Below are 25,581 nucleotides of genomic sequence, written 5' to 3' on the forward strand. Positions count from 1 at the left end.
CTAATCACAACACCCATTTGTTAATTCATGTTTCTTTTTGACTTATTTATCCGCCAGTTGGGTACTGAGCAGTATTATATGATCTAAAAACTCTGAATAACAGAACGTTAGACCGTTAATTGAAACAAATTGGTTGGCATCTTCATCTCCCTGTACCACCCTGGTCTTATTAAATCTAAATCATATTCTCACTCAGCAGCTCTGATTTGAACTGTAAAGCCAGCAGGGGTGGAAGGAGACTTGCTGTTTGAAGAGCTGTCTTTCTCCTCCAGTCTAGGGCTTGATTTGACATACGCTGTTCAGCATCAGGCTGCGTCCATGAGGGCTGGTGAGGTGGTGACCAGCTGTGGGCACAGTGCATTTGTCTGGCGTTAAAACTCCGCATAAGCTGCGTGGATGAAGGAGTTGGTGCTGTGTGGCATCAGGACACTTGGGGATGTAGGTTGTGTACATGAAAATGCAAGCGTGGGTCACACTGGGGCACGTTTGTGCAGACCCCTATGTCCTTACAGACGTATGTGTTTACAGCATCGCACAGCAACACTCCAGGGCCAAGAATGGAACTGATGTTTCACTCCTGTCTGTTGTCAAGACTGCTGTGGCCCCAGCCCAGAGCTTACAGTGCTTCTGAGCAAGGAGGAGGGGTCAACCTAGTCCAGAGGTCTCGAGACACCCGCTCCCAAGCTCCAAACTTGGATAGCACATCAGTGTCTGAAACATGTGGACCTAGGATGGTTTCTAGTAATTCTTCTGGCTTACTCCTGCTAATCCTGTAAGAGCTGACTTGACAGCTCCTCCTCTGAGAAGTCTGCCCTGACTTCACGGTGCTGGACTAGGTCTTCTTCAGCTGGTAGCACAACTCTGGGAGCAGGGGCCAGACAGTCCCCTCCCGTGGTGCCCCCACCCACCTCCCATGGTGCCCTACAAAAGCTGGGAAAACAGTAGGTGCTCGATATATGTTCGTTGTATTTCAAAATGGTTACTTTCCCCCTCCCCTCAACCAAGCAGCAGAGGGGTTTTCTCCAGTCTTTATTGTGAGAACTTGATGGGGTTCCTGGAGGTAACACTCACAGAAGTGTGCGGGTCCATCCCTCTTAGATTGGGCCCCTTGGAGTTTTTTGTGTGTGTGTGTGTGTGAGGAAGATCAGCCCTGAGCTACTAATCCTCTTTTTGCTGAGGAAGACCAGCTCTGAGCTAACATCTGTTGCCAATCCTCTTCCTTTTTTACCCCCAAAGCCCTAGCAGATAGCCGTATGTCATAGTTGCACATCCCTCCAGTTGCGTATGTGGGACGCGGCCTGAGCATGGCCGGAGAAGCGGCGCGTCAGTGCGTGCCCGGGATCCGAACCTGGGCCACCTGCAGTGGAGCGCGCGCACCCAACCGCCAAGCCACGGGGCCGGCCCCCCTTGGAGTTTTTAACTCTCAAGCTCATCTACACTCAGCCTCCAGCAGTTTGTTGAAGTTCTCGATTAAGTGTTTCTACCAGTTCCTGGTTCCAGCAGCTTCTGTTCGCAGTAAGCCGTGATGCTCTGTAGCCGCCTGTCTCCCAGGCAGCCTCCTGCCTCCCCTCCCTTGCCCTGCCTAGTTACCAGGCCTGTGTGAGGGCCCGAGTTATCTGGCAGCAAAGACACAGTCCCTGCTGTGTAAGGAGCTCCCTATCTCAGAGAGCAAACACACACACAGCTCAGTGCACCCTGCTTTGGGGAGGGAAAGGGCCATATTGGTCCCAGGAGGTGGTCAGCCCCACCAGGGCCAGGCACGCAGGAAGTGCTACTTCAGTGTTTGTAGAATGACTGAGTGAGAGTTTGTGATTGCCAACTCTGTATCTGACTCTGCCCCGAGTCCCCCTGAGCTGACCCATGCAGAGAGTTTGGACTCAACAGTGTGGGCCACCGCCCTCTTCTTCCATCCACTCGGGAAGTCATCTCAGCCAAGACTGGGTTCCAGACTTCTTTGGCTTTTCAAGGTTTCCCTCCCTTAACAAATAATGAAAATGCACAATAGGCCAAAATGCCCAAATGCATAACTCATTATGCATTTTCCCAAAGTGAAAAAAAATAAAAAAAAGAAAAAGAGTTCTCCTTAATCACCTTTCATATTTTCATTAACAACATCAAAGCTACTAGGTCTGGAAAAACCAATCTGAGTCATCGTCATCTCGAAGAAGTTGATGAGGAAAGCAGAGGAATTTGAATTTCAAAGCCAAGCCTTTATCTCTCGTTAATGTTTTCTGCTGTGAGGGCTCCCCCAAGACCCAGCCGTGTCATCCATTAGAGGAGTGCGTGAATCTGAACAAACGTGGCATCCTTGCTCACTTTAAAGCATTCAGGGCCGACAGTGTGGGCAGCCCCACCGTGAGCCCACGTGACCCCTTCTCTCTCCCGCCCCGCCTGACTCGGGGGTTCCAGTGCCGGGCTGCTCAGCCTCTCTGAGCCTGCTTCCTTGTTCGTTTGTCAGCGGCTGTGGGGCACCTGTTGCCTGCCCAGCCCTGCGCTGGACCAGGTGGGGTGTGAGGTGTAAGATGGGACACGCCCTCAGTGGGCTCTCTGCCCAGCGGGGAGACACACCCAACCCCGCGTGGGAAGGGTCAGCACAGGCTCGAGTCAGGGCACACAGTGACGCAGAGGACAGCGTCTCCTGGGTGCGTGGGCTCCTGGAGTCTGGTCTGCGTTCTCCAAGGTGCAGGACAGCGTGGGGAGGACAGGGCCACCCGAGGCCAGGCCTGAGGACACCGGAAGTTCTGGAGTCAGTGGAGCTGTGTTGGGTCCTTGGGACGTCTGCAGGCACCTGGGGACACGACTGGGAAACACACATAAAGGCCTTTGCCCCCATTTTCCTGGCTCCGCAGCGTTGCCACGCTGGTGTGTAGGGAGCCTCGGGGGCGCGTTCCTCTGCTGCCAGCCCTGATTGGCCCTGAAAGAGGCTGAAATCCTGCACAGAGTGGGGCTGTTTACCAGGCACTGTTATCACCTGGAACTGGCAGAAAGAATTCAGGGGAGGATGGAGAAATCCCGAGGATGCCTCGCCGGATGAGGGGTGCAGCCGGACTTCAGAGGCACCACCTCGAACAGGCTCTGCTGGCGTGTCCGGGATGGTCGAGGGTGACTCTCTGTGTCCAGAGCTGTGAAGTGAGGGACTCCCTGCAGGGGCATTAGAAACCCCTCCAAGTCCGGGCGGGCCCTGGGGGCAGGGAGGGGACGTTTGGAGGGGAGGCAGGGCCCAGATCCAGAGGCCCGAGTTCCAGGATAAGGAGCGGTTGCTTCAGAGCAGCCAGGGACTTTGACCACACAGGTGCCCAGCCCCCCTTTGCCCGCTGAGCCCACAGCTCTAGGGAGGGCCCGAGAGTCAGGCCTGGGAGCTCTGCTGTTGCAGGTGGCAGCAGTGCAGAGGCCGTGGTCTGCGCAGTGAGAGGTGGCCTGTAGGTATGGCTGGGGTCACGCTCGCCTTCGTGCCGTACTGGGTTGGCTTAAAGGGTGGGCCCTGGGGGGCCACCGGCGGTTGTGCAACAGCAGATCTGGAGGGGTGGGTGCGGGGCTGCCGTCCTGCACACTTGGCCCTGCCCGGCCCAGCCCTCAGCGGACCCAGGTGCTGCCTTTGGTGTTACAGCTCTGGGTGACCAGCGTCCGCCCAGCGGCTTTGCAGAGTGGACTGGGAATTGCTGGGAAAATAGTGTGCAGAAAAGGATTCCCCCACCTTTCTCCGCAGGGCAGGTCACGTGGCCAGCCCAGCGTCAAGGGGAAACACCGCAAAGTCACATTGCCCAGGGGCGTGGATACGGGACAGTCAGGACTTGCAACTGGTTTTGCCGTCTCAGGACTCTTTCACTCTTTCTCCCTGGAAGTAAACGTGGCCTTGGGCTGGGCGCACAGCCTCTCTGGGCTCTGGTTTCACCAGGTGTCAAGTGCTGGGATGGGGGTGTGATCTCTGGGCCTTTCCAGAGCTCTCCTCCTGTGGTCTCATGAGATGACCGTGCTGCCGGAGGACATGAGGATGACAGAGCAGTGACCCTGAAGGCCCTCCAGGCACGTGGAGAAATGAGGCAGGGTTCAGAGCTCAGCTCCGACACTTAGTAGCTGGATGTCCTTGGGCCAGTTACTTAACCTCTCTGTGCCTCTGTTTCCTCATCTGTAAAATGGGCACAGTATGGGCCCTGATGGGACTGTGGTGATTGAATGAGCTGGTGGAAATCCAGCACTTAGCGCTCTGCCTGGCGTATGGTAAGCCCCGACAAACGGGAGACTTTGTTATTCTCATTAAGCACAAGCTGGCTGCCTGGCCTTTCACACACCTGATCCCCTGTAGTCCTCAAACAGCTGTGTTTCAGTTGGTGGGTAGAGGCCAGGGGGTGAACCCCAGGCCCTCCTGACTCCACAGCTCATGTGCCTCTCCCGCCTCTGACTAGGAGCAGGCGCTGCGGGAAGGGGGGAATGTACGGTGTAAGAACCCCACAGTTGTTTGTGGGGGACCTAAGGTATAAGAACCCACGCTTGTCTGTGCGGCCGACTGCGGGGTATCCTTTGTGATGGAAACGCCCTTTGTTCTCCTGGTAACTGATGTGAGCAGGGCCAGGCCACGTGCCTATCAAGCGGCGACCACGTTGCTCTGCTCCTGTGTCAATTAGCCGTGTGAAGCCAGGGGTGACTCCAGCCACAGGACGTGTTCCTGTCCTTCAGGGCAGTGGGTGTAGGGAGTCCAGGAGCTGAGCATCTTGTAGTGCCAGAAAGTAACAAACAAACAAAATCACAGCACTAGGGACATGTCAAAGGGACAAGGGAGCCTCTCAGAGAGTGCCCGTGGCCACGCTGGGGCCATTTGAGCAGCAAAATGTAGTATTGGATTATAACCCAAAGCATAAAATAAATATCGATCAGTCCCTACTGATTTAAATAAATAAGGGAGAAGAGACAAGTACCCTACTCAGAATTCCAAATAAATTATGTGACGAGGACACTCTGCCCTCGAGGAGGTGGGCTGTCACTCCCACGCCTGAAGTGTGGGCTGTGCGTGGTGACGTCCTCTCAGAGAGGACAGTGTGGCCGGCGGAGAGGAGTGAGTTCACAGTGAGAAGACTGACACACACCTCAGCCTGGTGACCCAGGTCCGCACCACAGGGATCAGTCATGTTGATAGCACGGGCCCTGAGAGGAGGTGACGAGAAGGGCACCTCATCTCTGTGGTCTTCCTCCCAAACCTGTGACCCCGGTCCAAGCCCAAGTAAAACGTGAGGCACATCCCAGTTGAGGGACGTTCTACAAAACCCCTGACCGGCACGTTTCAGAACGGTCAAGGGAAGTCTGAGAAGCTGTCCAGCCCAGAGGAGCTAAGGAGACGTGACGATGAGATGTGACGTGGGATCCTGGATGGGATCCTGGACCAGAATAAGGGCATCAGGTAAAAGCTGAGGAAATCTGAACAGAATGTGGACTTTAGTTAACAATATGTCAATGGCAACGTGTCGGTGTTGGTCCCTTAGTGGAGACAAGTGTACCGTGTTGACGTGAGATGTTAACAGGAGGGACGCGGGGGGTGGGGCAGATGGGAACTCTGCTGTCTTGGCAACTTTTCTGTAAATCTAAAACTATTCTCAAATTAAAAGTTTATTTTAAAAAATTAAAATTAAGTAAAAAGGATTCAGGAGCTAGCAACCGTGCTGCTCTTGATGGCGGCCCGAGCCGCCGTCCCCTGAGCAAGGGGATGCTCACTTCAGGGGACTCGGTGACCAGAAAAAGTCCCCGATTCAGCCTACACGGCTCTCCACGGGGAAGCAGAGGGGCACTCGTGTTTCATTGGGAATGCACGGAGACGTGGTCACCTCTGCTTCGTATTTTTCTGTGTGCGCGCAGGAACGTTGTGATGTGGGGAGGGGGGACACGTGGAGCCTCGTGGAGACTGTTAGGAGGGAGAGGCTGGCCTCGCTTTGTAAAGCACTAGTCTGAGAGAGGGCGCCACGCCCGCGCCTGTGCAGCAAAGCCACCTGTCCTCACGTGGCCTCGTGCACCTCCCCGGTTCAGAGCTGTCTCCCGTCACCCTTTTATGTGGTCTTCACAGCTTTGCTCGTGGGTCCGGCGGGCGGTACGTCTGCTCCTGTGCTGGGCCCTCACGCTCACACGGAAGCTGGCAGGGTGGGCAGCCTGCCCTGTGCTGTCCGCAGCTTGCGTGCCCCCCACCGGGGGGTACATGATGGAAGCATCCGGCTCAGAGGCCCAGGACCCGCCCATCTCCTGAAACCCACCTTTACTCTTTCTGACAGTCTTTCTGCACTGTCATTTGCCCTCAACACCACAACCCACCACAGTAAGTTCCTACAACTTCATGGTCATTAAGATACAAACTTACGCATCACCCACTGCTCTTCAGTATCTGCAAAATAAAACTCAAATGCTGACATTCCAAAGCCTCCCTTGGGGCATTCCAGAGCACAGAGAGATTCAGCCCATCTCTCCTGTGTCCGGTGCCCAGCCTTCCCGTGTGGACACAGGCACCACCCAGAGCTAAATGAGTCCTTATTCTAGAAAGAATGGGCAAAGACATCTTTGGGGAAGATGAGTTTTAGGATAGTTGGGGGAAACCGAGGAGCAGAGGATCGAATCCAAACTTGCTTCTTTGGACTCCCACTTCAGGGCCCTGTTATAAGTCTGACTTCCTCAGGCTCGTAGGTGGTTTAAAGCAGCGTTTGGACTTGTATGAGCAGTGTTGGCGGAGTGTACCAGACATTTTCTGCCTTAAGGAAGCAAAGAACATGGCTTGACTTCTTAGGAGAATTACTGCTTTTAACGACTTCTGCCAGGAACAACAAACATCAGCTCAGGGCTTGGGATTGAAGCCAAGTTGCTGTGATGACAACAGGTGAAGGAGATAATGTACAATGTGAGTGCCAATGGCTAGTGTTGCTCAGGTGTGCAAGTGAGCAGCTGAGGAGCATCCTAGCGTCTGGTCCCTCTTGGGACCTTGTCTGGGTCAGCACTGAGCCAGGGGCAGCACTCAGCCCGGTGTCTTTCTGAGAAGGCAGATGGGGCGTGCTTCCTAGATACCATCCAGGATGAGGGATGCTGCTCTCTGCACCCAGCGGTCCAGTCGGGATAAAGGGACCTCCGGGAAATAAGTAAGATCACTTTCTGTAAAAAGGACGTCTTTTAAAGAACATCAGACAGAAACAACACTATCTCCCCCATCAAAAATTTCACACCTTTCACACCTTTGGCCCATCTCAGTTCAGACCCAGATGTCAGGGCTGACTGGCTACTGTGGCTACTGTGTTGGACAGCACAGGTCCAGACCCTCTCAGTCCGGCCCCGAGGACAGCTGTGTGGACTGTGGGGCCTCCTCCCGGGGGAGAGAGAAATGCTGCTGTGGAGGAAGGCACAGGGCAGCTGCCCCAGTTTCCACCTGAACCTGGAACTCTGGTCACTCTCTCCTCACTCACCATGTGGCCCTCGGTAGCTTCCCAAAGGTCGTCATGCCTCGGTGTCCTCACGTGCAAATGGGAGAAGAAATGGTCCTGGTGGGTTCTTTTGGACATTAATGAGGAAACAGTTGCAACAGGGCAGCACTTGGCGTGTGGTAAGGATTCCACCAATTGTAGCTACATATTATTTTCTCACACTCGAGTTTAGTGGCAACGCTTTTCCAAAAGGAAGCTGTGCCGCTCCTCCTGCTGCCGGGCTGGGACGTCGGGATGGACCGACTTCCCGGATCATCCTTTCCTGCACAGCCACACGGGAAGCCGTAAACCAAAGGCTCTCTTCTACCTTCCCCGAATGCATCCAAGAGATTCAATATCAACAACATACAGTTAAATTCTTCCAACTTATTTTTTTCACACTTTAAAAACAATCTCATTCTCATATTTTAAGATTTTGTAAGTTCAGTTTATCTTGCTTTTAATTTTTCTAATTTTGCATATTTCTATTTTTATTTTAGTTTCTTAATTTTTTAATCTTTTTTTTGTGTTTTATAATTATTCATGTTTATTATGATTTTGCTGCATTAACTCCTAGGAGCTACAACTGTTTACACTTCAAATCCCAAATTTTGTTGTGAAACCTCTTCAAAATGTTCAAAAGGTTCTATCCACTGCTCTCCTTTGTGAACACTCTTATTGATGCCTCTCTTTCTCCTTCAAAAGGACTCTAACCAATGAGAAGAATTCTAGGCAACTAGATTTGCTAATTTTCTCTTACAGAAATCAAATTAATTTTCCCCAGGAAGTTATGCTGGCTGACCTGATTGATCTTATGTTCTGGTCTCTTTTAATATGACCCAAAGAGGCTCAATAAGGAGAAAGAGTATAACTCTTTACAATACACTGGTCAAGACCCGGCCCTCAACTTTGTGCAATTGACATGACACCCACGGGTCCACTAGGGGAAGGTGGAAGAGAGCCTTTGGGTTATTGGTTCCCGTGTTGGCTGTGCAGGAAAGGATGATCCGGCAAGTCAGTCCATCCCACTCTTCCAGCCCGGCAGCAGAAAGAGCAGCACGGCTTCTGTCTGGGAAAGTTCTGGTACTAGACTCAAAATTCTGCCTCCTTGGGCCAGTTCTTTATCACCATATTGTGAAGTGTTATATTCTTTCTCCTTATTGAGCCTCTTTGGATCATGTTAAAATTGTCCTCAGCATTTGTCAAAGAAAATAATACTTATCATTGAAAGACCAGAGAGTCAAGCTAATGAATTTTACCACCACCCCGCAAAGCCTGGTGTCTCCCCTCATTCTGTGAACACCGCTGCCTTTCCGCTCTGGTGCAGTGGCAGAGATGCTCCACTGGGGGGCACTGGAAACCTGTCTCTGAGCATGTGGCTGCACTCTGGGGAACCAGTCAGATGAGAAGTCACCCTTATGTTTGCTCTGGGCTATAATTGTCTACTTCTGTAGGTGTGTGGCACCTTGGTTATATCCACGAGACATGCAAACTGAAGAAAGGCTAACAAGATACTATGATAATCTCTTGTACATACATTTAAAAAACATTTACACTCCAAAAAAGATTTCGTAAAGCTCATGGTTTCTATGACTAAAATATATGTGTTTTGCACAGGTGTGCGCATGTCCATGTGCATATGTGTGTGCGTGCATGCCTATGTGTGTGCATTTCTGTATGTGCATGTATGCCAGTATATTTACATGCGCACACATGTGTGCAAGTATGCGTACACGTGTGTGCATGCGTGTCAACTGAGAAGGAAGGAGCCTGGCTTTTCTCGGGGCCTGATTTATGCCTGATCTGCTGGCGTCCAAAGCCCATGACCCTTCCACTCAGAATTCTGACTTTTCCATAACAGGGACTAGCAGAGTCAAAACCACATCGTGCTGTTAGATTAAAACTAGAACATTTCCACTGTCAGCAACATACGTTCTGGTCGGCCACCTGGTAGCTGTGTGGTGAGGGCAGGTGAAGTTACTTAGACAGGCCTGTATTTCCTCTCTGATAGGCAAGGGCGATGTTTGGATCAGATGGCCTCTCCATTCTCTGCAAGCCCTGGAACTCCAGGCCTGTCATTCCTACCCCCTCTCTCCCCCTCCCTCCCCCCTCCCTGGCTCTCTCTCTCTTTTTTCCTAACCTTCTCCTCCCCAAGTCAGTATTGGAGGCACCTGCCACAGAGACCTGCTGTCTGCCTCTTTGGGAGCATCTGTTCATAAATGTAAGAAATCAGTCCACTACCTCTCATTCTGCTCACCAACTGGCCTTGCATCTTCCTACACTAAGAAGGCAGACATTTGACCCTTTTTAAACTGTCACATGTTACGGCAGCATCATCCATCCATTTCTCCTTCATCTTTTTCTCAAATTCAAACCTGTCTCTGCACCCAGGATCCAAATGTCTTCAAACATTTCCCCCAAGATTTTCTCCTCTCACTTCCCTTTGCACTTTTCCCTTCATTTTCATCCTCACATCCAAACAGAAAGTCCCATTGCTTCTGAATCCAGTGCTTTTTTGTGTGTCCCACTGCCACTGCTTTCAACTAAGTCCTCCTCACCTCTTGCCTCTAGTGTTGGTCCAGCATGTCACTGGTGTAACTGGTGTCACATTCCTAACTCTGCCCCGTCTGCACCATCCTTCTCACTGCTGAGAGTGATCTTTCTAGAATGCAGACTTGGTGATCTCTCTCCCTGGTTCCAGCCATGTGGTAGGTACACAGCTCTGAAAACCTCCCAGAGGAAGCACCAAACAGAGATCAATATTGTCTTTTAAACCTTTAACTTTTAAACTGCATGGCTCAACGTGGTGAAAGTGGGGTCCTTGCTCTATTGGACAGGTAACGACCGGGGTCTTGTGTTTAGCCTGGAGGAAAGGGAAGGTACCTGCCTGTCAGCCTACATGAGTGGGCATGAAACCTACAGGGGATGTAGAGCCAGGACCACCAAAGTGAACGTGGGAATATAGCCAGGTGGACGTGAGAAGCCTCTCCACACTGCCTGTGGGTGGAAGAAATTAGTTTGCTGTGAGAAACTGAAAAGGGAACCTGTGCCCAAATGGGTTTAGAGTCTGATTTTATACTGCCTGCTTCTTGGGTGTCCCAAGTCAAGAAGGGAACACAGAAATCGGTCCTAAGCTGGTGATATCTCTGGAGTACATGACAAGAGCAAATAAAATTACATTCTGAGAAGATTCTTTGATCATCTGGGTGGAATACTATGCTTTAAAAAAAAAAAAAGGGAAAAAGAGACCTGAAAAAAGAAAATACAATACACTAGAGTCAAAAGCCAACAGATTCAGTAACGATTATATTTCACAGAACATAAAAGAAAAAATTGAATAGAGACCTAAAATAAATTTCTTTAAAATGATTAAAGAAATAAAAGACAAAATAGAAACTATGAAAAAATAAATTCTAAGAAAATTAATAGGCAGATTTGTAAAAAAAAAACAAAAACAAATAGAACTTCAATAAGTAAAAAAATGGAATCACTGAAATTTTCAGTTCAGCGACTGTGAAAGAAGCTGAAGGATAGATAGGCCAGAAGATATGAAGAAAGGGCCTGGAGGTCAGCACTGTGGAGTCACGAAGACGGGATGCTAGGCTCTCCAGCCGCGGGCAGCATAGTGGACTGGAGCCCCACCTGCTGCCCCAGACCCACCCCTGTATTTGTACAGAAGCCACACTTCTCTCAGTCTGCTTTTAGTCAGCAACTGAGCCGGGCGAGGGCACTGAAGCAGGCCCTTTCTGGGAGACACAGCCTGGATCTCTTCCCACCCAATCTTTCCCTCTCCTCCTCCTTCCACGGGAGCCAGACCTGCATCAGAGTCTGACGGCTGAACCTCTTCTGCTCCTCACTTGATAAGTCTCTTGCAACATCTGGTGCCATATTATAATTCTTTATGAATATAGTTTCCTCTATGTCATTGAGCATAGTATTAATACTTGCGTTAAAGTCTTAGTCTACTAGTTGCAACATCTGGGTCAGTCCCCACTGATTGTCTTTTCTCTTGAGATTGGGTCATTTTTTCCTGCTTCCTTGAAGGTTGTGTAAGTTTGGATTCTATCTCAGACATGTGAATATTATGCTGTTACCACTCTGGATTTTGTTATATTCCTTTGAAAAGTGTTCTATTGTTTCTGTTGTTGTTGTTACAGCATACTAATAACTCGGTTGGAATCAAACTGCAGACTCTGTCTTTGGATGGCAGCTCAAATCTCAACTCACTTCTTTTATCCTTCACTGGGCTACTTGAGTCTGTCTTGCATATGTAAAGTCTAGGGGTCAGACATTTTAGGGCAGAATTTACATACAGAATTTGTGAATGCCTCTCTCTGCGTCTCCTTCCCAGGATTTCCACCCAATTTTCCCATGTCTATGGATGCTCCAAATTTTAACCTCTGGTTCTTCAGGTGACAAAGACTGCAGGCTATCTATTGGATTTTTAGTTGTTTCACATGGCTGACTGGGGCCTGGCCTCAGATTAGAAACTGTGAAAATGGGAAATTCATTCAGTGCAAATTCCATTTCTCCAGGTGATAATTCCTCTCCAAAATCTGCCCACTCTTGGGCTTGCTATAAACTTGGGCGGCCATCATGTTATCGGCCATAAAAGTGGGAACCCCGCCCAACGGCTATGGAATGCTGGAGCCAGCTTGTATTAGCTCACAAGAACCGATTGTTAAATATTCTGCAATTTTCCAAGTGGATTGTAAAATCGTTCGTAGCTTGAAATCAGACATGCTGAGAGTATTTACTACAGGGTAATTGACAAGCTTCATAAAAGTTTGTCATTTTCTTAGAGTTTATTTTGTTATAGTTTCTATTTTGCCTTTTATTTCTTTAATCATTTTAATAAATTTAAGTCTCTATTTAATTTTTTCTTTTATGTTCTGTAAAATATAATCCTCGGGCCAGCCCAGTGGTGCAAGCAGTTAAGCATGCGTGCTCCACTGCAACAGATCCCAGGCGCCCACAGATGCACGGCTTGTCAAGCCATGCTGTAGCAGCATCCCATATAAAGTGGAGGAAGATGGGCACGGATGTCAGCCCAGGGCCAATTGTCCTCAGCAGAAACAAAGAGGAGGATTGGCAGATGTTAGCTCAGGGCAGATCTTCCTCACAATATACACACACACAGACACACACACACATATGTATGTATGTATATACATACATACAATCCTCACTGAATCCATTGGCTTTTGATTCTGGTGTATTCTATTTTATTTTTTACATACTTCTTTTCTCCCTTTTTTTAAAACATAGTATTCCTTCTGGATGATCAGAGTCTTCTCAGAATGTCATTTTATTTGCTTTTATTTGTCTCTTTTTTGGGGGGTGGGAGAAGAGACAACTTTACAAACGCACTATTGCCCAACGCCACTTTCTGTTTTATTCCTTCAAATGTTGACTCCCCTCCAGAATATGCCTGTTTTTGATTGTTCTTCATTTCCTCCAGATAGTTGTTGCTGTGTGTGTACGTGTGTGTGTGTGTCTGTAGTCATAGTAATTCTACAAAAGAACAACTACAAAGGAGAGCCTGTCGTTGTTATCTCCACATAAATAGCTCTTTGGTTATAAGAAACACAGTTTCCCAATGCCAGAGGCTAGCCATCAGACTCACGTTTTGGTCAGGAAGACTGAGCTTAACTCCTAGCGGTGAATATATCATTCATTTGAAAAATATTAGTTGCTTAAATAGCCAATAATCAAGTAAGCAAGCATTTTTATAACTAATTACAAGAATTCATATGTTATCAAGTAAAGGAACAGTGTGATATAGTGACCATAATAAGAAAATCACTGGGGAGAGTGTTTATGAAAGGTCTGGCTGTGCAAGTAATGTTTGAAGGATGAAAACAAGTTAATCATAAAAGAGCTGAAGAATTAAGAAATGAGCATTTCAGAACAGAATGGAACATTATGGAATCCTGTACTTAATTTCCCTAGGATGGGAAAGAGTTTTTCAGCATCTTTAAAGAACTGAAAGAAGCCCATGTGGAGGAAGCTTAATCATCACGTGTGAGGGTGCTATGGATGGGGGCAGGGATAAAGTCAGGGGACGGGTCATGAAGAACACTGTAGACCAAACTAAGAACTCTGGGGGTTAAAGATATGGCAATGGAATGACATTGAAAGATTATAGTCAGGGGTAATCTAATATAATGTATAAAATAAAAAGACAACCCTGACTTCTGAGCTACCAATGGACTAAAGAGGACCATAGAGGAGAATAGAATAATCTAGGAGCTCGGTGGGAGGCTACGAAGTTGTAAGGGGAGAGGTTGCAGTGGTTTCCACCAGGGTGTGGCAGTGGAGATGGAGAGAAGTGGACCATTTAAGAAAGACAGGTCAGTGGACCGCATCCTAAGAAACGCTGCTCCAGGATGACAGATGGTACTGGATTATTAAAATCACCTGAATGTATTGATCAGGTAGAAGACAAAGTGCTTGCTATGAAGACATGGAAGGAAAATATCGAAAGGTCAGAGAAAGGGGTATTTGGCTATAGAGTGGTTTTCTGCTCAAGTACAACCTCATGATTTCCATCTGCGCATTTTGGAGGAAGAATCAACAAGATCTGATGATGGATTGGAGGAAAGTGAGAGACAGAAAATGGCTCAAGGGTTTCTGGCCTATGCAACTTGGTGTAAGGCAGTGACATTGAACTTAGAGCTGTTAACAAAAGTGGTTTCACACAAACAACACAAAGATGTGTATTTTTTCTTTTTATTTTTTTGGTGAGGAAGATTGTGCCAGTCTTCCTCTATTTTGTATGTGGGAAGCTGCCACAGCATGGCTTGATGAGTGGATGTAGGTCTGCGCCCAGGATCTGAACCCAAGAACCCTGGGCCGCTGAAGTGAAGTAGGCAAACTTAACCACTATGCCACCGGGCTGGCTCCAAGATGTGCATTTTTTGATGTGTCAAATTTAAAATGCTGGAAAGACATTTTAATTGGAAAGGTCAAATAGGTGGTTGAATATATATGACTTGAGAATTCTGAGATGCATTCTGGGCTAGAGAGAGGATGCTGGAATCAGCAGCATGCAAATGAGATATAAAGCCACAGTAATATGTAAAATGGCCCTGGCAGTGGTCCCCCTAATTTAATGCATGTATCTGGGTATTTCTTTCCTCTTATCCCCAGTTTGTAATTCACCAGATATAGTGGACTGGATGGTGGCCCCAAAGACAGGTCCACCTCCTAATTCTTGGAACCTGTGAATGGAACCTTCCTTGGAAAAAGGTCTTTACAGATGTGACTAAGTTTAAGATCTTGAGATGAAACCATCCTGAATCATCAGGATGGGCCCTACAGACTGTCACAAGTGTCTTTGTGAGAGAGACATCCAGGAGATTATACACACACAGGAGTGAAGGGAATGTGAAAACAAAGACCACGGCCAAAAAGAAAGCCAAGGAGTGCTGGCAGTACTAGAAGTTAGAAGAAGGAAGGAATGCATCCTCTCCCAGACCCCCCAGAAGGAGCATGGCCCTGCCAGCACTTTGATCTCCGAATTCTAGCCACCAGACTGAAAGAATAAATTTCTGTTGTTTTAGCCCCCAAGGCTGTGTAATTTTTTAAGGGAGCCTAGGAAACGAATACACCAGGTATCAAACAGGATCTGGAAATCTTCATTTTAAACCAAAACCTTAGGTGGCCCTGATTAGCGGATCACATTTTAAAGAACACTGACCTAGGGGGATACTGTGTGACGGGAGCTTGAAGAGAATCAGCATCGTTATAAATTCAGAAGAGGAGGAAGAGCAGGCTCGGACAACAGCCCAAGATGAGAGAGGAGAAAACCACTATTTGGCTTCTAAGTTGTTTTTGTCTGACTGTACCACACAATTGCACCTTGGAAAAACAGTCCAGAAGTGATTTGATTTGCATAATGTTTCTCAGTTCTTCAAGCTTTATGACTGTCTAAGTTTATAAGTAAACATTCCCAGCAGGTGAAAGTGGTCCCACTGAGTGATCTTCAAAAGGCTAAAGCAGTGAATTCTGGTATTGGCAAAGGAAGAAAGAAAATTTGCGTAAGTAAAAGTTCCCACTACTCAACACCACAATCCCTCATTGTCCCATCACAACTCTAACATTAGTTTTAAGCCCAGAACATGTTCCTCATCACAGCTGGATGCATTCTATTCTTTTCTTCAAAGGATTTTCTGAAATTCCAACCATCAGTCTGAAATTCTGATTAATAAACTGTGTATCACAATTTCATCTTCTCACTCATCCACATAAATGGACTCGCAAATAAGACTTGTCTGTAATGTATATGCTGTAGCCTTAGTGAATGTAACGAAGAAAACCAGAAGGAAGCTAATGAAAACAGAGCCCCCTAGCTTTACCACAAACAACACAACATTCCTGTTCCTGGCTCATGGAGTTGTAAATTGACAGTGCTGGAGACTATAATATCCTAGTCTAGAATTTTCTCTTGGCCTAAACTGGACTGTATTGGAATTTGCCTTTCCACTGCTTCCTGAAATATGTCATCACTGGTTTGGAAAAATGTAGTGTTCCAGTTTCCACTGGAAAAACCCACTACCTTAAAAATCAATGGTTTTAATAAAGATCCTTCTTGGGGTATGGCCCCAGGAAAAGAAAGAGGAAAGAGAGAATTAGTCTTTATTGAGCTTCTGCTGTGTGTTTAAAGCCAGATCTTTTCTTAAGCTTCATTGAGGCATAATTGATATACAAAAATTGCAGATATTTAATGTATACATTTTGATGAGTTTGGACATATGCATACACCCACAGTACTATCACCACCATTAAGGTACTAAACATATCTATCACCTCCATAAATTTCCTTGTGTTCTCTTGTGGTGTGTTTTTGTTTGTTTGTTTTCGTGGTGAGAACACAACATATAAAGCATATTCTCTTAACATATATTAAAATGCACAATACGGTGTTGTTAACTACAGGCACTGTGGTGGACAGAAAATCCCTAGAACTTATTTACTTTGCATAACAGAAACTTTATACCCAGGATTACAGCTTCCCATTCCCTCCTCCCCCAGCTCCTGGCAGCCACCATTCAACTCTCTGCTTGGTGATCTCACTTTCCATCACGTCTCCTGGACTAACACATGGTCACAGAGCCATCTCATGGGTCACCTGTGCCTTCTGCCTTGAAAAGAAGACCCTTTAAGGGACACCTTCCACTGGGGTTTCCTGCTTGAGCCTTTCTAAAGTTTGCCATTCAATACTGACCCCCAAATGCAGGTGTGCATCAAATTTCCATTAGAAAAATAAGACTTTCTTCGAATAAAATTTAATAGAAAAATGCATAAATATTTATAGAGGAGAAAGGAATAAATTATAAGAAGCACACATGTGCACTTATACACACAGATGTTTTCTTGCTTAAGAGGAAATTCAGGAAGATTTTAATTTGGAATGGGAGGGCCCTGACGATTGTGGATGTGTTTATTCGAGCTGCGGCCAATTAACAACATATGCACTGTATTTCTGGGGCAAACATCTACATCCTAAGACTCACTTATCCACTTTTCCCAGCAAGCAGTGAAGAGGTAGCAAGCATTAATGTGCTGGAGTTTAGGTGGCCAGCAGATCAGATGGGCCAGGGTGTTCTTGGAGGAAGCGTGCTCTGAGGGAGGAACATCGGTGACAAAGAGTTCACTTGGAGGCTGACTTCTTAGAAGAACTAGCATCCTGCCTACATAACTTTAAGTGGCCTTTGTGATTATGTTTTCTGATGTTCAGAAGGGGAAAAAAATCCCTTATTATGTTTCTTCCCACAAACCTGCCTGTAAGGTTTTGGGCAATATGCTGAGAAGGGATTTCATGTAGCCTTTGGTCATTACATTAGACATATTATGTATTATACACATGGTTTACACATGACCTAAGGTTTTATTCTACTTCAAAGTCCCTTCCAGTGCTGAGGTCTCCAAAGCACCAGTTTGGATTTAGATCCGGGGTGGTGTGTGGGGAAGGTAGAAGGACTCAGACACAAATCAGTGGATCCTGCTCTCATCCAACCCCTTAACAGCAAAGCAGGACTGTGGGGAGACTCTTCAGGGGTGCAAGGGGCAGGGGAGAGAATAATCTAATTTATTGACCACCTGTTTCCTCCTAAGCAGTACCTTCAGTTGATTGGGAGGAAATGCACATGGCACAAAACAAGTCATTCTGCTTTAAACACGTCCTGTGAAATATCTGAGAAGAGAACACAGCCGCCACCGCCCTCTGCTACCACTACTGACATGGGATCCACATCTCTGATTAGTGTTGGCACAGCTACGATAAGAACAGCTGTCTTTCACTGATGTTATGCACCAGTCACTGGGTGTGGTGTTTTACTTATATTATTTTTTCGCTTTCTAGTGAGTCTATATGAGGCGTGCACTTTTCTTATCCCTACTTCGGAGGGCTGTAGATCTTGCCTCAAATCGCGTTGGTTGGATGTGGCAAAGCCAGGATGACAGCCCAGCTGCTGTGCCCTGCTCTCCACCTCTTCCAGCCCCAGTCACCCTGCAGGATCCCCACACACAGCCCAGAGAAGCCCCGTCCTCCAGAATTCCCACAGGGATGGGAGCAACCATGTGCACGTTGCCCCCACACTGCACTGAACTGTACTTCAGCTGCCTGAGATACAACACCGAGTGTTTTGAAACCCAGGGACTCTGCAAAGACTTGGTGTCATTGGACCAGGAATGGCATGATCATGGGATGGGGGGGCTGGTGTCCTGATGGAGCACCTTCAGGGCTCTTGCTGCATAATCTGGGATTCCTGCTTCAACAGAAGCTGATGTTGGTAATAGGGAGGTGCAATTCCCCCTGCACACCACACTCTCTGAGCACGTTGGGGTGACTCATGTGGGCTCTCCCGGCCCACGTCTGCCGTCAAATTCTGCTGCAAGTGCCTGGAGGTCAAACCATGCCAGAAAGAGTCTCAGCTGGGGTGAGACACAGTGCCGGGGGCAGAGTGGGTCTGGAGGGCCACGTGCTGGGCAAGGGGCCCTGTGCCTGCCGCACGGCCCGGGGCAGGGCCTCCTACTGCCAGTGACACGGCCATCCTCTCCTGGTCAGCCACGCACAGGTGTCCGGTGACACGGCCATCCTCTCCTGGTCGGCCACGCACAGGTGTCCGGTGACACGGCCATCCTCTCCTGGTTGGCCACGCACAGGAGTTCCCATCTCTCCTGCTTCCTGTTCCAGCTTGGAGACCCTTTGGGAGACTGTCCTCCTTGGCCACTTGCCCTTCGCCTGCTCTACAACCAGCTGTGGTTCCCCTGTTGCTGCCAGCAGATTGGAGTGCACGTCTCCTTCACCACTTTCTCGTTCATCACTGACCTCCAAGCCTCGCTGGCCTCCTTGCTGATTCTCAAGCACCCTGAGATCCTCCAGCACTGGCCATCTCACCGTGGGCTCCACTCTGCCTGGCCTCCCTCCCTTCTCATCTTAAGTGGACTGGCGCCTTCTGGCCATGTAGATATCAGGTTCATGGCGCCCCTCAGTAAGGCCTTCTCTGCTCACCCCAAAGGGAGTAGCTCGGTAGTCATTGAAGACCTCATCATCCTATTTTAATCCTCTTAATGGAGCACACAGTTATAAGTGTTACAAGAGCACACAGTTATAAGAACTTTTTATTGGCGATCTGTTTGTTTCAGGATGTGCCCAGCGTCAGAGCGGAAACATCAAATCTGTGAGAGAATGTCTGCTGTTCCCCTACAGCCAGCCCACCGTCCCAGCAGGCCCTCACACATGGTTCTGAATAGACAGACAGATGTCTTTTTGCCTTTCCATTTTTTCTAAGTAACTGCTTGAATATTCTTTTTACTGATATAAACCATCTTTGACATTATTTTTCAGAGTTGAGGAATTTCTTCACGTCCTATGGTTCAGATTTCATCAGATCAGAGGAAGATCGTGGCCACCCTGGGCAGGCAGATTCCTGGAGATGGCCTTTTCCAGTCAAGAGATTTCTGATCCACTGTGCTTGCTTCTGCCAAATCCCCAGCCTTGGAAGCCAGCAGCTGGTGAAAAGCCATTGTATATCGATTAATGCATATTTTTTCTAACTTCTTTTCCTCTTCTATCGTTTCATAACCAAGCTATGCCAGGGCCTTGCTTTCAATTTTTAAAGAGCCAAGGATCATTTTCTCAGACTATTTTAAAAATGAAGAGAAGGTTCCAACCAGAGTTATGTAGTATTTTCTTTGTACAGACATATGGTTTCATTCCAAAATCATAGGCACCTTTAATGAACTCTGTGTTCTCCTGTTTTCTATAGCTAATTAGTAGTAGAGATTTTGCATTATTAAAATGGACAGAGATTGGATTGGTGGTTACCAGAGGGGAAGGGGGGAGGGAGGAGGGTGAAAGGGATAATTCGGTACATGTGTGTGGTGATGGGATGTAATTAGTATTTTGGTGGTGAACATGATGTAATCTATGCAGAAATAGAAGTACAATGATGTACACCTGAAATTTTTACAATGTTATAAACCAATAAAAAAAAATGATGCCTCATTCTTAAGGAGACATTTATTTAACTTTGGGAACTTTCATTGTTGAGTACATTAAGAAAAAAACATTTTGTGATAATGATATGAGAAAATTGTATTTAATTATAACAACTAATATACTGAAGCAGATTTACAATTCTGCACATGCAGCAGGCAAAAAGTATGACTTCCTAATTTATTTAAACAATTTAAAATGTATCTATACAAATATACCTTAATTTTATATATATATATGAATATATAAATATATACGCATTTCGTCCTCAATAAGTAATATTATCTTTCCCCAATGAGTAATGTACAATCAGTAAAAGGTACAGCATTTTCCCAATTAGCAGACATTTGGTCCTGTCCAAAACATCCAGAAGACATTTGGTCCAAGCCAAAAGGTCCTTGATATTTGGTCCTGTCCAAAACATCCATCAGAGATTTGGTCCATAGGACATTTGGTGCATGTCCAAAACCATTTGGCGTGGACCAAATATGCTCATGGATGTTTTGGACAAATGTCTTGTAAGGCATTTTTTTTCACTATTTAAATGAGACAATGTATATTTAAGAGAAGAAGTTTTACATTTCTGTCACTTTTTGGATCTCTCTGCTTGGTTATCTAATTTACTTTACAGAGTCTAGAGACCTTAATTCTCATTAAGACTAGAACATCTTCCAAAATATTTTCTAAAATCTATAATAAGAGTAAACAATGGTATCAAGCAAAATCATTGCATTTCTGTTTTTTAATAACAGTTTTATTGAGATATAATTCACATACCATAAAATTTACCCATTTAAAGCTACAGTTAGCTTTTAGTATATTCACAGAGTTGTGCGACCATCACCGTAATCAATTTTAGAACATTTCATCACCCAAAAAAGAAGCCCCGTTCCAATTGTCAGTCACTCCTCACTTCCCCATCCCACCTCTCCCCCTGAGGGAACCCCTTCTACTTTCTGTCTCTGTGGATTTGCCTATTCTGGACATATCATAAAGTGGAATCATACCTTAACTCAGGGACAGAAAAGAATAATTAGTTAAGGTGAGTTCAAACAAGAGCTGTGGGCTCCAAACTTCTACAGCTCAGGGGCCTCCCAGCCTGAACTGAGGGGCTCGTGCCCACCCAGGGCTCAAATTCGAAGACAGGGAGCTGCTGTAATGTTGAATGTTTTAACATGTCGAGCAACATGAAGCAGTTTGGTCTGTAGCATTACAAGCCACCTGTTAAAAAAATAATTTAATGCTCACTGGATATCTATTAGTAGGAGTAGCTCAGATCTGTGTCATTCTTTAATATCAGAAATTTAAAAATTAATTTAGTTATAAGTACAATTAATATTTGTTTAGGAACTTAGGAACTTCCGAGCATTTCGTGCGAAGTCTTAGCCTTGCACCCGTCCTGTGGACACTGCCTATTTTCAGTTAGGAATATCAAGGGCGGGCTGCCAGCAGGGCCTTTCTTTACTTTCTTGAAACGCAGGGGTTCCATAAATTCAGATTCCAAAAGGTGAAAGGGTGAATGTGTTTCCATCTAGAATCCAGGCAAATTGGTATGGCAGAGAATTTAGCAACTTATAAATTTGCATTTTTTTCTTTGTAGTTTTTTTCTTTTCTAGTTTCATATGTGAATCAAACCATTTGTAATTTATTGCCTTCGAGTTTTTTGGTGTTTTTGTTTTGTTGTGTTTCAGGACAGAAAATATTTGCTGCTTAAGCCTGTGAATAGGCGTAGTGCGGAGCTTGTGCTGGATGGTTTAGAGGCGGAGGGAAAGGACGACAGATGCTTCACGAGAGGAGAAAAGAGAAGAAACCTTCCAGAAAGGGAAGTGGAGACAGGTCACTGGCTCCCCAAGCAGTGGCACCTGAGGCTAAGTCCTTGATCAGGAGGAGAGTGCCAGGGAAAGAGAGGACCCTAAAAGGAGGGCACTGGAGACCCCAAGTGCATCTAGATCACAGGATAGAAGTATCCATCTAACCACCCATTGTTCTCTACCAAATATTGGTCCTGAGAGATCACCCAAGCTCTGAGCATGCAGAGAGGTCACGAAGACTGGACAGGAGGTTTTGATGTAGTTACCAGTGGTCACTTGTATTAGCAAGAGAAATAGAATCAATAGGATATTTATAGGAGATATATTTCTTTATCTTTATTTATCTATCTACCTATCCATCTATCATCTATCTATTAATCTATCATTTATCTCTATCTATCTATCATCTATCTATCTATCTATCAATAGAGAGAGAGATTGAGATTGATTTTAAGGAATTGGCTCAATGACTGTGATGATTGTGGATGCTGGCAAGTCTGAAATCTGCAGGCAGGCTGGGAATTCTGGCCAGAGTTGACTTTGCAGCTCGAGTCTGAAGGCCGTCTGGAAGCAGAGTTCCTTTCTCTTTAGGAAACCTCAGTCTTTTTCTCTTAAGTCCTTCAACTCACTGGATATAGCCCACCACATTATGGAGGGTCGTCTGCTTACTCATAGTTCAATGATTTAAATGTTAATCTCATCTAAAAATACCTTCACAGTGGGCCGGCCCTGTGGCTTAGCGGTTAAGTGCGAGCGCTCCATTGCTGGCGACCCGGGTTCGGATCCCGGGCGTGCACCGCCACACCGCTTCTCCGGCCATGCTGAGGCCGTGTCCCACACGCAGCAACTAGAAAGATGTGCAGCTATGACATACAACTATCTACTGGGGCTTTGGGGGTAAAAAAAAAAGGAGGAGGATTGGCAATAGATGTTAGCTCAGAGCCAGTCTTCCTCAGCAAAAAAAGAGGAGGATTAGCATGGATGTTAGCTCAGGGCTGATCTCCCTCACACACACACAAAAATAAATAAATAGTTTCTCTTTAAAAAAATAAAAAATAAAAAAATAAATAAAAATAAAAATACCTTCACAGTGACATCCAGACTGGTGTTTGACCAAACATGTGCCAAGTTGACACATAAAATTAACCATCACAGGGCTATACCCCCTGCATGTTTAACTGACTTTCTTGAAATACAAATAAAATCTGTTATCTGCTTGCTTGGAGCCATCAATGCTGACTCACTGAACACGGGGTGATGTTTATCCCATCAGGATGGCCCCCAAGTGCTCCTTCAGGTGCCAAACCCATCCCCCACACCTTCCACAGCATGCTTTTTATTACCCGTCTGCCCCGATTTGTTCATGCTGCTCATTCTGCATCGACCGCCATCTCTTCAGCTGCCATCAAGACCCATCTCAGTAGTGACGCCTTTTCCTGCACTTTTGGAGTAAATTGCTGCTCTCTTTTGCTCTCTCAGCATATAGCACTTTATCTGTCACCTTTTACTAGGCTGGAAGTTTCTCGAGGGTTTATGTCTAATTCATTTTTGTTTTTAATATCTAAAGCAATAAGCAGGCACAGTAAGTGTTAGATGAATATTTATTGCATGCAAAATTTATGGAATAAAGAAGGAAAGAAACAATATAGATGAACCAAGATTAAGTCAGGAGTGGGAGATCCTGTAATGGGGTAGATCCTGATAGAAACCCAAAAGCAAAGGAAAATATTTCAAAACCAAAGTAAAATATGTAATGAACAGATAAGAAGAGAAGCAGGGCCAATGCCAGATTGTTTTCTTAGGTTTTTTTCTTTCATGTAAGTAGTTCAGTGTTCTCGATTGGCGCTCCATGACTACGTTAATTTGGTGCCTCGCCCAGCACGTATGTTGAAGTTCGCACAGGAGTCTGCAGGCACTGATTTCTTCATTTGAAGCTCGTACTTTTCAAATTATCTACTTTTATTTTTCTGACTCTATATTTTTCAGTTTTTCTCAGAGTATTTATGGTGTATACCTTAACATGCTTAAATAGTCTTTATCTATGCATTCGATACATTACTTTAAAAATCCTTCTATTTGATGTAACTAATGTTAACAATGTCATAGTGCTCCAAAAATCTTAAAGGATGTGCAAAGATTTCAGTCAGGATTTTCCTGTAACAGAAATAAGAAGCTTAGTGATTTGGGGGGGTCAGAAGTTTGGAAAAAACAGGATTTCTATCTGGAGATCTCATTTCCAGAATCCTGAGAACTATGGCACAGAAGCACAGCTGAAGTCCTGGCTCCATTTCTGTTTCTCGCATCTTCCTCCCAGGGAAAGCAGTGAACGAGCAGTAGGAAGGACTGGGCGGCTTTGGCTCTAAACCACCCTGGATCTAAGTCGCTGATTATTACTTGCCTACTGTGTGCAGGGCAGTAGAGTACAGTGTCCGTCCAATGCCCATGAGGACAGTGGGGAGCCAACTCCCTTCAGCCTCTGTGTTCTTCATTCCTTTCCTAGCATGATGACCAGCGGTCTGAGCTCAGGGCTTAGGTGTCTCAAGTTCAGTGCTGGAGGCAATCAAGAGAATTTCTCAAATACAGCCTTGGCCTTAGTCTAATTTGTTAACATCAAGGAAAGAACCCACACAGACTTGCACCAGGTCTCAACAATGTTGGTTACATAATGCAGTGACTTATTTAAGGTAAAATGGTCTTCCAACCTCATTGAGACTTTTAATTGAATGCTGATGAGGGTGAACATTTCTTTATAAATTTATTTATTTAAATTTCTTTACTTTGTTTTCTATTTTAAAACTAAAATTGGTAATGAAACTCAGGAATCTGCATTTTTTCAAGCACCCCAGGTAATTCTGACACAATTCTGAGAAGTTCTGATTTAAGATTTTTCTGTATTCTGTATTCTAGTTAAATGGAATATCTGTTTAGAAGATAAAAAGTTTCTATATAAATTAAGCTTTGTTATTTCCTTTTCATACAGGGAAGAATTGAGGTTGAGTATTGAGTTGAAAAACCTTAATCTTTCCACCTGTGTCAGGGAAAAACTTCAGTTCTTTCCTCCTGTGAGTCTCCTTTACATCCACACAGAACTCTTCACTTCTGATAACTTCCGGTCACCAAATGTGTGAGCTTTATCCCCATAGGAAACAATTCTTTGCCACACGAGCCAGGTGTCCTACAATTCAACTCAATCCTGACGCTGTCAACCTGGAGAAAGCGTCAGATCTCACAGCTCAGGGGCTCAGTCCCGTGACACTCGCCCCTCCTTCAGATGCCAATTGCAGGTAGTAGGTCCCCAGGTCACCCACAATTTCTGGCCAACTTGGACCCCCATCTTGGGTTAGATTAATTTGCTAGAGTGGCTCACAGAACTCAGGGAAACACTTCAACTCATCAGTTTATTAAAGGATAGGATAAGGATATAGTTAAACAGTCAGATAAAGAGAGATGTGAGATGAGGTCCTGAGTGCAGCAGCTTCTGTCACTGTGGAATTGGGTGTGTCACCTTCCCGGTACCTGGATGTGTTCACCCACCTGGAAGCTCTCCAAACCTCATACTATTGGGATTTTAAGGAGGCTTCTTCACGTAGGCGTGATCAATTATTAACTTCATTTCTAGGCCTTCTCCCCTCTTGGAGGCTGGGGGTGGGGTAGGGCTGAACATTCCAAGCTCCTAATCATGGCTTGGTCTTTCCAGTGACCAGCCTCCATCCAGGAGCCCACCCAGAGTCACCTCAATAGAACAAAAGATGTTCCTAGTGCTCTTATCACTTAGGAAATTACAAGGGTTTCATGAGCTCTGTGCCAAGAACCAGGGGGCAGAGACCAATAGATATATTTTCTA

General features: G+C 46.1%; 1 long non-coding RNA gene across 1 annotated transcript in view; it reads left to right on the forward strand.

The window, feature by feature from the left end:
* Window positions 1-19,605, forward strand: part of LOC131403913 (uncharacterized) — a 52,905-nt gene extending 33,300 nt beyond the window's left edge. Inside the window, exon 3 of the long non-coding RNA XR_009219638.1 lies at window positions 19,276-19,605. This is a non-coding gene — a long non-coding RNA (uncharacterized LOC131403913). The remainder of the gene's footprint in view (window positions 1-19,275) is intronic.
* The last annotated feature ends 5,976 nt before the right edge of the window (window positions 19,606-25,581 follow it).

The sequence above is a fragment of the Diceros bicornis genome, unplaced genomic scaffold (genome assembly GCF_020826845.1).
Source record: "Diceros bicornis minor isolate mBicDic1 unplaced genomic scaffold, mDicBic1.mat.cur scaffold_95_ctg1, whole genome shotgun sequence".
NCBI lineage: Eukaryota > Metazoa > Chordata > Mammalia > Perissodactyla > Rhinocerotidae > Diceros > Diceros bicornis.